Raw genomic sequence first — 12,768 nt, forward strand, 5'->3', positions numbered from 1 at the left:
GACCCGGGCCCCCGGAGCCGTGCATCCCCTGTCCCCATTGTGATCGCATCGCTGGCCCCGCAGACCCTCCGCCACGCCCCATCAGCCCCTCTCGCGCCCGGGTCTCCGGCTCCGAGGGCTCCGTCGCCGGCGTCCCCTGCCTGGAGCTGGAAAGCTCGCTTAGGAGCTGTGACCTTGGGGCAAGTAGGGATACGGTCCTGGAGGCGCTGGGAGCGGCGGCCCTGAGCGCTGAGGGCCACGCGCCCCCTGCTGGCCGGCCGTGGGATAAGCCGGAGGGAGTCTCCGCCTCGTCCCAGCCTGAAATGCCCAGGATGGCCGCGTTTCACAGCAAATGCTCTCCTCCTCTGCCTGCCCTCTTCTCTCTAAAAGATTAACTTTGAGAGAGTAAACCTCCCAATTGAGTAGATATTGATATCAAATAAGTAGACCTTTTGAAAAAAAGGTCTTAGGATTATCTTGTAAAAGAGAGAATTTCTGCCCAAGAAGTGTCAACATTCCTATCTGACAGAGGAAAATCTGGTATACCTTGTAAATAATTCAGAATAATTTAATGAAAAGGACATTTTGAGGCAAGACAGCATTATGATTTCTTTGAGTCAGGCATATTGCTTTGGGGGGGTCCCTTCATAAACACACATGTACATGGATTAATGACTGTGCTTATACAAATAGTAATATCTTCATATCACTTATTTAAAATTCCCGTTGCTTTCAAGCTAATTTCTTCTCATTTTAAAGCAAAACGCATTTGAGGACACCTAAATACTGTGAACCTGTAGCACGGTGCCTGCTGTGACTCATGGATAAGTCCAGTGGTTTTGAGGTAGGGACAAATTCATTTCTTACCAAAGGCTTTGCCACAAGACTAGGGAGGGGGGAGGAATTTTCTGTTCTGTGTTTTTTGGTGTTTAAGGGCATTATATTAGAGTTAAAATTGGGATAGTAGGATCCAATTTGACATAGCTAGACAAGCCTTACCATCATATTTAAAAATCTATATTTATTTAAAATCTATAGACAAAGGAATGGGTAGATTGTATTGGGGCCTCGGTAAAACGTGATGCTCTGTGAGGGTGACCCCCATGGGGAGGATCCTTTCTGAGTAGGCCAAGCATGCATGGAGTAGATGTGGGGTTAAGACCCTATTGAGTGTGCTGTGCCTCTGTCTCTTTCATTCCTAGAATTAATAAATAAAATAAAATTTTAAATTATAAAAATAAAATCAGAATATTAGTATGAATTCTTGCAGTGCTGACCTCAAAATTATTATTTACTGTTTATTTTAGTAAATCCCACACAAATAAACATGACTAATGTTTGGACTTATTTATTCTTGTCCTAAGACTGTAGAAAATTGTGCACTTCAGTGTATGTTGATCTTAGAAAAATGCATCATGACTTTTCCAACAACCCAATACATGATTTATTTAACATTTAAATAAAAAGTTGGCCAGGGAGCTGGTAAATGGCATACTGGTTACATCACTGGACTCTCACATAGCCAACTAAGGTTTGAGTCCTTGACTCAATGGCTTGAAAAACGTTGGGTACATGTGCATGTATGTCCAAAATCCCAAAAGGGGAATGGAGGAGAAGGGATTGTGGAGTGGCCATTCCCCTTGCTGGATGATTTCTCACTTTCTGTGTCTCTATCTCTCCAGTGAGCACACATACCCTATAGCAAAACTCTATTAGAAAAAAAAATGTTGACCAGATGGCCTATTTGTTACAGTTCTAACATTAAACACCTGTGGAGGCACTAGCTTCTTTGGCCTCTGATAGCTCGTTGCACACGCATCCTTCTATCCCAGTATTTGTGAACCTGCATTTCGATCACATACTGTACAGTGATTATCAGGGTACAATGCAGTGACCAATAAGCTGTTGGCTGCTCATTTGTAAAGCAGGGCTGTTGTAAGAGTTCAATTAACGAGTGTATATAAATCATCTGTCATAAGGAGGCACTTAGTAAATGATGGTTACTCAGCTTACCACTGTTTAGAAATACAGAATAATATAATAAAATAGAATTAAACTCCTGGGCAAGATTCAAGGGAACAATTTAAGAGGCATGAGACTCCAGTAGCATGAGGGTTTTTGCGTGTGGGAGGAAGGAGGCCTGTCTGAGTCATGGCGACATCCCTTCTACCACACTTGCTTATTTGTTTTTCTCATCAAACTCAGCTCTGAGGTTGGGAACTGTATGACATTATCTACCTCTGTGTCCTAGGTACCTAGCACCTGCTTCCTAGCCTGATTTTCAGGACATAAGCAGTTACTCACAAAATGCTCTTTGAAATTGCAAACTCTTAACAGCCCAAAGGGAAGCAACAGCAGTTTCTCTTTATAGAAGTCAGTCAGCAACAAACGACATTGTACTAAAATGGGACTGGCTTTCAATCCGGGTTAATTTACTAGCTCTATAACCTTGAGCAAACTGCTTGATCTTCCTAAGATTCCATTTCCCTGTTAGTAAAGTTGGGGTAATGATACCTACCTACACATGGTAGCTGTCATTTTCACTACTATGTATTTTTGAGCTTCCATTAAATGTTTAAAATGTATTATGTACTACAAAGTTACTTCAAAGAGTTCATGGAAAAAACAGAAGTATGAGTTTGTTTTGGTGCAAAAAGTATTGGAAGTCCATGCTAGATTTTTTTATAATACATTTCCCATTGACCTTGTGAAGACCCCTTCAAATGCAGGCCACACCACAGGAGCCATCTGTTCGTTCATTTGCCAAATCTTCCCAGGGGCTACTGAGTGCCATGTGTCCACACAGGGGCCACAGCCATGACAGAGCAACATGATTCTTGTCTTCATCGGGTTGACACTGGACCACATGAGCATAGTATACACTAACTGAGGACACACACACACATACACACACACACACAAATTGATTTCTAGTGGTGACAATTTGTATGAAGAAAATGAAACAGGAATGAGGTAGAGATTAGCAAAGATGATAGAGATGCTTCTTTAGGTACAGTGGTTACGATTTATTGAGGGAACCATTAAGGAAAGATCTGGAGCGGGGGAAACATTTCAGGCAGAAGAACTAACAAGTCCAAAGGCCATGAACAAGGACGTTTCTGGAACAAAAAAGCTTGCAGTAAAGAAGAGAAGTAGTGAGGTCAAAAGCAGTCAGGGGCTGCAGCCTACAGATCACAAGACTGTGAACGATTTGATTGATACAAATTACACAAGAAAGTCATTGTTAGGTTGTAAAGAACAGGATGAATCAAACTGCAACAATATGGTATTTAGAAATGAAAGAAGTTTACAAATTATGTCACTACTTATTTTATAGATGAGAGGACTGATAGAAGCCGCCAGTGTACAATACAGAGTTCCTACCGCCTCACTTTTACTCATCTGACAACTACATTTACAAAAAGATCCAGACTCCTTCTTGTGACATATAAAGCCATTTTTAATCCTGCTCTGACTCCCCCTTGGCCTCTGAGTCTCTCGACATAGCTCTACAGTAGGATGGGAGACAGCATCCCATGGTGGCCAAGAGTGCAGGTTTTATGAGTTCGGATTCCACTTCAGAAATGATCCACTATGGCCCAGCCTCAGGGGTACAGATGGTGGCATTCCGATCTGCAGTGCCAGAAGCCATATGGCCAACCACAGGTTAGCTCTGGAGTCGACCTGAGACACAATGTACATGCAAGCAGACCTAAATCCTGACCAGCTAATACGCTGGGATAAGAGAATCACGACATGACGAGATCTTGTGGAGGATGCTTGTCTCTTTTTCTCTCCAGACATACCATAAACTTTAAAACGTACCCCATTTGTAAGCTGAGATGATTTAGTTCACCTCCCCAAGCCTCAGTTTCCATATGTGAAGTGCAGTAACAGTACCCAGGTGAAGAGTGTTGAACTAATTTGTGTGAATTAGTCATGTGAATTAGTGGAATTGCTACTTGGCGTGTTGCTAGCTGGTCCGTTAGGATGGTTATTATTGATGCAGAGAGGCATAGAATTGTGAAATGGGAGTCAGCTGCGTAACAAAGTAGACTTGAGTTCACACTTAGTTGCGCTATCACTGAACAAACCAGGCAATCCCTCTGAACTTCGCCTACTTTACTTGCAAATTGAGGGAACATTCTAGCTCCAAAGTAGTTTTTTTTAAGAATTATTTTGTTTAATTTTTATTTATTTACTTATTTTAATTTGACCAGAGAGGACAGAACAAGAGAGAGAGAAACCGAGAAAGCAAGCCACCAGGTCCAGCCACTGAACCACAGTCAGCCATGTGGGAATCCAGCTCCCCTAACCACCAGGCCAACCGCTGGCCTCAACTCCAAAGTATTATTATAAGAATGAATATCTGGAAGATGTTAGATATGGCTTTGGTGCATTTTTTTTTTACCAAAAAAAAGATATAATTTTCATTGTAATACTTCCCATTATGGATTAATAGATCGGCTTTTCTGTTTGTCTAACTCTGAATGAAAAAAAATTCACATTTATTTAACGAACATATTTTTGAGTTCCTATCCTATAAAATAACTAACACTTGGAACCAGCAGATGGCATAATGGCTACGTTGCTAGACTCTCATCTAGTGGACCACTGTTCAAGTGCTGGACCTGGCAGCTTAAAACTCACGCTGGGCACGTGTGCATGCATGCCCAAAATTCCAAGAGGAGAATGGAGAAGGGATTGTGGCATGGCCATCCTCCCTGGGAGGTATGTGTGTGTGTGGGGGGGTGATTTCTCATTTTCTGTCTCTCTGCCTTTCTCTGTTTCTCTGGCAAGCACACATGCCCTGTAACAAAAACCTCTCTAAAAAAATAAATAAATAATACTTATTGGAAGCTGATTATGCACTGACACAGTTCTGAATGCATCACATATTCCTCCTTTACAGCTAGGGCCGCTGAGGCATAGAGGTCAGTAAGCTCACCCAGGGTTACTCAGCAGCTAGTAAGTGCCAGGTGTGAAACCAAACAGTTCCTATGGCAGAGTTTGAGCTCTTAGCCATCTGCTACGCTGTCTCCCTGAGAGCCAGCTAAATGCCTTCAAGGAGCTTAGACAGGCACTTGCCTTCTGGCATTGTAATAGCAGTGCATTAAGATTATGTACTACTTTGTAAATGACATGCTGGTCGTTTTTACGCTTCCCAGCAACTCCCTCTAACTAGGGTGGGCAGGAGATAGCACTAACCACATCTAATGAACAGTTGAGTTCCAGTTCTCCTAGTAAATTGTTCTTCAGGCTTTAAAAAAGGTAACCGCTAGATGTATCTTTTTATTATGTTACTTACTAACATTTTACTTTTCTTTAAGTCACTAAATTTAGTTAGTTTCTAAGAGTCCTTCAATGAATTCATACATTGTTACCAAGTTTCCATTTCAGTCAGGACTAGAATGAAACATAAACTGGGGAGACTACACTAAAAATGTGGAATTTACACATTTTAAATATTTTATGTACCAGGGCAGCTACCACATGTGATATTGTGATATACTCTAAATAGAATAAAAGTCTACTTCTTCTAGAGCCTTGGTTCTCAACTGGGAGCAATTTTGTTCCACGGACATTTGACAATGTCTGGAAGCATTTGGGTTCTCACAGTTGGGGACAGTGGGATTGGGTATTACTGGCTTCTAGTGGGTAGAGGCCGGAGATCTTCTCAACACCCCACAGTGCAGAGATGGGATCCATCACCACAAAGAATTCTTCTGTCCAAAATGTCCATTGTGCCAAGATTGTGAAACCCTGCCTTAATCATGTCTATAGGATAATGATTTTGTGGAAAGTTTGAAAAGAGTGATGTAAGGATTCAGCAACATGAGAGACACAGAGAGCACTAGGAGGTTTTGTTTTTGTTTTGTTTTCGTAATATTCCCTCACTCGTCTTTGGTTTACTGGATTGAGTAGAAAATATGACCCTGCCTTTGCCCCTGAAGGTGATTGACTATTCACTTTTAACACACACAGTGATGGTTCTCCTACCCAAATCATAACTTACGTAGGTTAAGTTAGCCTTGCCACATGATTTAACTTCTCTTTTGCTTATAAATCACTACCTCATATGGGGAAATTCTGACTTCCTCTTAATAACAAGAGCAAGTCAACATTTTCCGTGCAAAGGGGATGGTAGACCTTATAGATAAGTTTTTCCTCCTGACTAAAGGCAGGAGTGCAGAAACACCACGACCACTAACTGGAAACTGTGCTGAGAGCGTGCAGTGGGAATCCAGTTATAACCCACTAACACAAGCAGATAGGCTACAGGACGCAAAGGTGGCTGCTTACATTTAATCACTATGTAGTGGCTCAGTTTTTGCTTATCCAGACTAACACTATAGAAGGAAGACAGTACTTTTTATGCATGAAAAGATGTTTTAAAAGATTTCAACTGCTCAAAATTATAATTTGAGGAAATAAAAGTAGTACCTAAGAAAGTCACTCTGACTTTAACCCTCCCTGGCATTTTCTTTACACTTCTCTTACAGTTTCATGGGTTTTCACCACTTCACACAAAATTTTCAAAATTATTCCATATACCTATCCCCATGCCTTCATAGGCCTCTATCTGTTTCTCTTTTACTCTCTCTTTCACCTAAGCACAATGACTGGCAAATAATACATATTTGAATGGATAAATGTCATTTTAATACATCAATAGACAGAGGAATAGTGGAATAAATGTCTCTTGGCCTATCTGTGATCTGATTAAATGTTTTTTGTTTTTTTCCCCTCCATTTTTCCTTTCTTTTCCTTCTTTTGCTATCTTTGACCAAACTGAAAGTGTTACATACAGGTCAAAAATCCATACAACCCAGGTTCAAAATGGATCAGTCAACACTGTGTGCTACCCTTCTGACAATTCACAGCAGGCTAGTAATTGCACTGTTTCTAAGATTTCTGATAGAATTATCCTCTTCTACCTCCATCCAAGTAGTAACTAAGCTCAAGGTACTTCTATGCTTCTGAGGTCCGATGAGATTAGTATCCTCTTCCATTTCTGCTCTTAGATTGTACCCACTTGGTGAGACAGTGAATGAAACAGTGGGCCAGGGTGTTGAGACACCATAAGGGCCAGACCAAATTGACCAGCTGCCGAGACCCCATAGCCCATCCTTGTTGGTGCAAGACTCTGCACTAGGCATAAGACCCTACACCCAGTGCACATGGTAGGCCACTCCATGTCAGGAAGAAGTTGTGGGAACTTCTGTTCATATAAAATTCATTCTTTCACCCTCCCTAAAACTTTCTACTGTGTTTGCATTTTATAATATACACATAATACTGCAATACTGTGTGTATATAATTTTTTTAATCCCAAATTAAAAAGATCATGCCAAGGACTTCACTTCTGGGGCCTACATCATCCAAAACGAGTCTGGAGTGCATTGCCGGTCAGAGCCCTCTTGTGCAGGTTGCCTGTGTCTGCTATCTGTCCCTCCTTTCCAATGGCATTGGTATCACCATTTAACACGTGTTTCATGCCCAGTGCATTGAGAACTATGCTCATGCCTGATAAGCAAGCCGTCCCTTTGGTAGCTATAACCATGGATAGGATCATTTCTCTGAGCAGTGTTTGGAGGTTGTCATTTTTTCTATTTTTCTCTTCTTTTTGATGTTTCTAGGTAGTTCCTTGGCCTACTTTTATCTCTTTCATATTTGACACATAAACACTTTTGAAAAGCATGAAATCTTTTCAAGAAGGGTTTTTTTTAAGTCATCTGGGTATACTTTAACAATCATATATCAAATATTGAATGCATTTATCCAGTCAAAATCACTACCCTCTAGCTGTAAACGTTCTTCTTTATGCCTTGTGGTTATTTCCTAATTCCTCTGAAACTCACCACCCCTCTTGGGACCTAATCCATGTTTCATATCAATTAAGCTTCTAAGGACAAGAGACTTAGTACACTTCACAATCTTGACAACAGGCCCTTTGTTAGAGAAAACAAATTAAAAAGAAGGAATTAGGCCTCCTCTGATGAAATAACAGTAAAATCCTCCTGTAAATAAAAAATATTTATAGTAGGTAGGCAAAGATTTACATACCAAGTTATAAACTAAGCCCCAAAGTACCATCTCTTTACCCTTACCCACAATAAGCCCTGAGTTCTGATAATTCACTATCTGAGGTAATTTTTTTCCCCAAAAGGTCCTAAAGTATATTATAAAGTGAGCTCTAGGTAGTAATTGTCAGTGCATGAATATATATATGTATGCTGTTTGCAAGAGAACGTCAAAAAATCCATGGAAAAATAGAATTAAAGTATGAGTTTATTTTGCTGCAAAAAAACCTTTAAAATCCCTGCCAAGGTTTTCTCATAACATGCATTTTCCGTGAAATTTTGAAGGCCCCTCATATGCCTGTATTGTTTGTGGACAGTAGATTTTTACCTGAACTTTACCATCTATTTGCCAGAGGTGGAGAGTATGATGTCACGTGGAAATGCTTACTGAGTTTTCAGAAGTATCATACTTGGCTAATCTCTAACCATGAAATATGCATTTGAGTTAGGAAGAGGTACCTTCTACATATTGCTATAAGCATCTTCATGCAAAACTGAATGAAACGAAGCACCAAGGTCACTAATGAGAAAATGAAGCAAACGTATGAAAAAGAGAGTGGGAAAGTTCAAGCACCAGCATGAATCATGCCAATTAGTATCATCGAAGTCCAACGCCACAGGCTCGTTGCCAATCTCCCGTCTCAGTTTGCACACGAGAAGCATGGGTGCTAAACGAGATAACCATCCAGTATAGAATATCCTTTTTTATCTCCTAAAACATGTCTCTGTATCCTAAATGAAATTTTTAAACTCTTAAATTTGCAAATGGCAGGATCTGTATAGGTGTGGAGTTGCTTGTCTGCCCCTGTGCACTCTCCCTGCACAGAGAGGTCAGGTTGCAGCAACAGGCCTAGGTTCCTCCAAGAACACTTACAGATGCCAGTCTCTGATTTGCTGACCTCATACAGCTCCCACCAGCTCATGAACCTAGACTGGCACTCAGTAGTTAAAAAATCTCATTACACCGTCTGTGCGTCCACCTGTCTACCTCCAATAGCTCTCTTTGCAGTCTGAGTAGGTTCCAGATACCATATTAGGTACTGAGGCCTCAGCAGTGTAATGAGAAAGTCCTTACCTGGAATAAACCTCCCTGTCCCCACTACTCTTCACCCACATGTGCACACACACACACACACACACACACACACACCATAAATAAAACCAAAAAGAAGTAAATAAAACCCTAAATGAACTATTTTTAATAAGGCTTATGGTATTTCAAGCATAATGCTTTGCCTAGTAAATCTTATTTAACTTGTACAACAAACTTCTAAAGCAAATATTATCATCTCCATTATACAAATAAAGAACTGAGCCTTTAAAATTTATCTCCCGTGGTCAGTAAGTGGTGACAGAAATGGGAGTGAAAACCAAAGTTTATTAACTGAAAATGTCACGTTCTTAATTTGTACCCTTTCTCTCTCTCTCTCCCTCTCTCCCTCTCTCTCTGTCTCTCTCTCTCACTCACATACCAACTTACATTATAGACGGGATTTTAAAGTGTTCTTATTACTCCTAAATTAGCCCCCAGTGCAAGGACCTAAGCCCTATCTGCTCACTGAGTTGCAGTCTCAGTTCCAGTTGCCCAGCACTGGGCCCTGCTCTCATGTGGGCTCTGCTTGGCTTACTCAGTCTCCAGTCCTGCCAAACCCCTTCATTGGAATCCTGATCCACACAGGTGTCCCTTCCTGACTGCCTTAGTTCCTGCTCTACACTCATCACACAGGGGAGCAGAAGTGTAAATTTTCTTAGCCTCCTATTTTCAAGCACTTCCATTTGCATTACGCTTTCATGGGAGTTGGGTGCCCTTTAGGGAATGAGGTTTTTTTAAGCTAATGTGTTTGAAACCATTCGAGTTTCCAATGAGTTGAATGAACTGATAAAAATGTATAAACGTTTTAGAACAGAGAATACAGAGTTAGTGGCCAAATTATTTCCACTGAGGTTCCAGATCCCCCTGCCTGGGAATGATTTATAAGGGAGAATTAGATTCCCTGTTTACTGCATAGAGTCAATTCTCACCTGGCTAAAAGGAGCTTTTAAATGACTGGGTTCTATGCCGTCACAGTGCATTTGGTCCCCTGTGACTGCACTGTTAGGTTCGTTCAGACTTCTGCTGATTACCTGTGATTAACTACCTGGTCACCCTGCTAAGCTCCATCACATTCGAAGGACTTCAATAACTCTCTAGTTAGTCCCTTGATATGATATTTTATGCCTAGACTGTTCCTGTCGCCATGTGTTTAATTGTAGTTGAATCCCCAGAAAGTATAAGCTCTTCTCAGGTGTGACTTTTGCAACTCATTCGGGATTCTGATTCTATAGCATGCCCAGACCAGTTCAAAACTAATTTCATGGCAGGAAACTCTGTATTTACTATAAAGCATAGATTTTCCAATTTACAGGGGACTCTAAGGGCCTTTGTGTCACCAACATGTGAAAGTCAACCTTGAATTAAATGAACACGATGATTCTCCCACCACTTTTTCTTGGTTTATTTTCTGTGTGTTTTGCTAACGCTACACTTCTTTCGTATAAAGTGCTGACATCCTGGAGCAGACGCTTCTTCGGGAAAAATTCCCTGGTCCTCTAAATTGCCACCACTAGTGACGTATTGGTTTCTGATGTGACTACATCATGTTTCTCCTGCCACATATATGAGACAAGAGTTGTAGGTTTTTGTTTGTGTGTGTGTTTCTTTTGTTCTTCAGAGGTTTCATCATTAGGGTACATGCACTGGCTGGAAGGAGAGAAAGACAGAGACACAGAAAGTGAGAAATCTCCCCCCAGGAGGGATGGATGGCCATGCCATAATCCCTTCTCCTTCATTCTCCTCTCAGGATTTTGGGCAAATACACATGTGCCCGGCATGAGTTTCAAGTCGCTGGGTCCTGGACTGGAACCATAGCTGGCCATGTGGGAGTCCACTGAATGACCTTGCCCTCTGCTGGTCCCTGTTTCGTTTCGTTTCTAATTTGCGAGAGGGCACATGTGCTCATTGGTGAGAGACAGAGAGAGAGTGAGAATGTGCTTCCCGTGAGGTTTGGTCACGCAGCAATCCTTTTTCCTCATTTCTCTCTCCTTTCAGGAGTCAAGCATTTGTTTGTTTGTATTTTCCCTTTAAGCCACTGGGTCCAGAACTTGAACTTTGCAGTCGGCCATGTGAGATCCAACTGCCTGAACCATCACCACTGGCTGGTCCATAGCTTTTTCTTTTTTTTTTTTTTTTTGAGGGGGTTTTTGCTATAGGGCGCGTGCGCTCACCAGACAGACAGAGAGAGACAGAGAGACAGAAAGCGAGAAATCACCCTCCCAGGGGGGATGGCCACACCGCAATCCCTTCTCCTTTCTCCTCTCAGGATCTTGGGCACGCACACAGACGCACCCGGCATGAGTTTTAAGCCACCGGGTCTGGGATGCGAACCACAGTCGATTACGTGGGAGACAACCAACATAACAATTATGCTAACTGCTGGCCCCATAGTTGTTTTGAAATACCTTTCCCACAATAGTAAGGAGAGATGACCCCCTTAAAGTAACTCTTATATCATTATCTGAATTGAGGACATGTGACTTCTTTTTTTTTTTTTTTCATTTTTTTTAGAGAGGATTTTTTTTGCTATAGGGCGTGCATGCTTGCCAGACAGACAGAGAGAGACAGAGAGATAGAAAGCAAGAAATCACTCCCATGGGGGGGATGGCCACGCCGCAATCCCTTCTCCTCCATTCTCCTCTCCGGGTCTTGGGCACGCACGCACATGCGCCCAACGTGAGTTTAAGCCACTGGGTCCAGTACTCAAACTGAAATCAGCTACATGGAAATTCAGCAACATAGACATTACGCTAACTGCTGGTCCCAGGACATGTGACTTCTTGATGGTATATAAAGGAAGAAACATGGTTTTAGGTATCAAATAAGCCTTTAGAATTTCTCCATAGACATTACGCTAACTGCTGGTCCCAGGACATGTGACTTCTTGATGGTATATAAAGGAAGAAACATGGTTTTAGGTATCAAATAAGCCTTTAGAATTTCTCTTGGTTGAAATAAAATTCATTTACAAAAAAAACTCATCTCTTATTGAGAAATATATCAGAATGACTATTCTACATAGTTTACATGCATTAACTAATGTAATTCTTAAATAGCCTCAAGCACATCATATTATTATTATTATTCCTATTTAAAGATGAGGAAACTGAAGTACAGGGAAATTAACTCGCCTCAGGCCACTTACCCAGTAAGTATTGTGCGACTTGAACCTGGTCCTCCTGAATACGGATCAAAGCTTTACAGTCTTTGCTTCTCACTTAAGGTTTAGTTTAATAACTACTGTCTTTTTATCTCTCAGGCCTCATTTTTGACCACGAAGAGCCTCAAAAAAAACAAAAGGAGGTCTTCAAAAAGTTTATTTTAAAATGTGTATAATGGAAAAATTACAATTGAATTTCAAAAATTTTTCGCATGAAAAGTGTCAGGTCAGAGTTTTTAGAAATTAATTACTCTGCAATTAACACGAACAAAACACAGCATAGCGTTTAACTTCATGTTTGATTGTTTTAGTGCCATCTAGTGACCTAGATGAAATTTTAAATATTTTGCTGCCACCTAGTGACTCAAAGGCAAATAACATGAAAACAGCATATCACTATTTTTTTATTTCAATTTATTTATTTGCATTCATTCACTGTGCATCATTACAGC

This window comes from Tupaia chinensis, unplaced genomic scaffold, assembly GCF_000334495.1.
Source record: "Tupaia chinensis unplaced genomic scaffold, TupChi_1.0 Scaffold000707_1, whole genome shotgun sequence".
Taxonomy (NCBI): domain Eukaryota; kingdom Metazoa; phylum Chordata; class Mammalia; order Scandentia; family Tupaiidae; genus Tupaia; species Tupaia belangeri.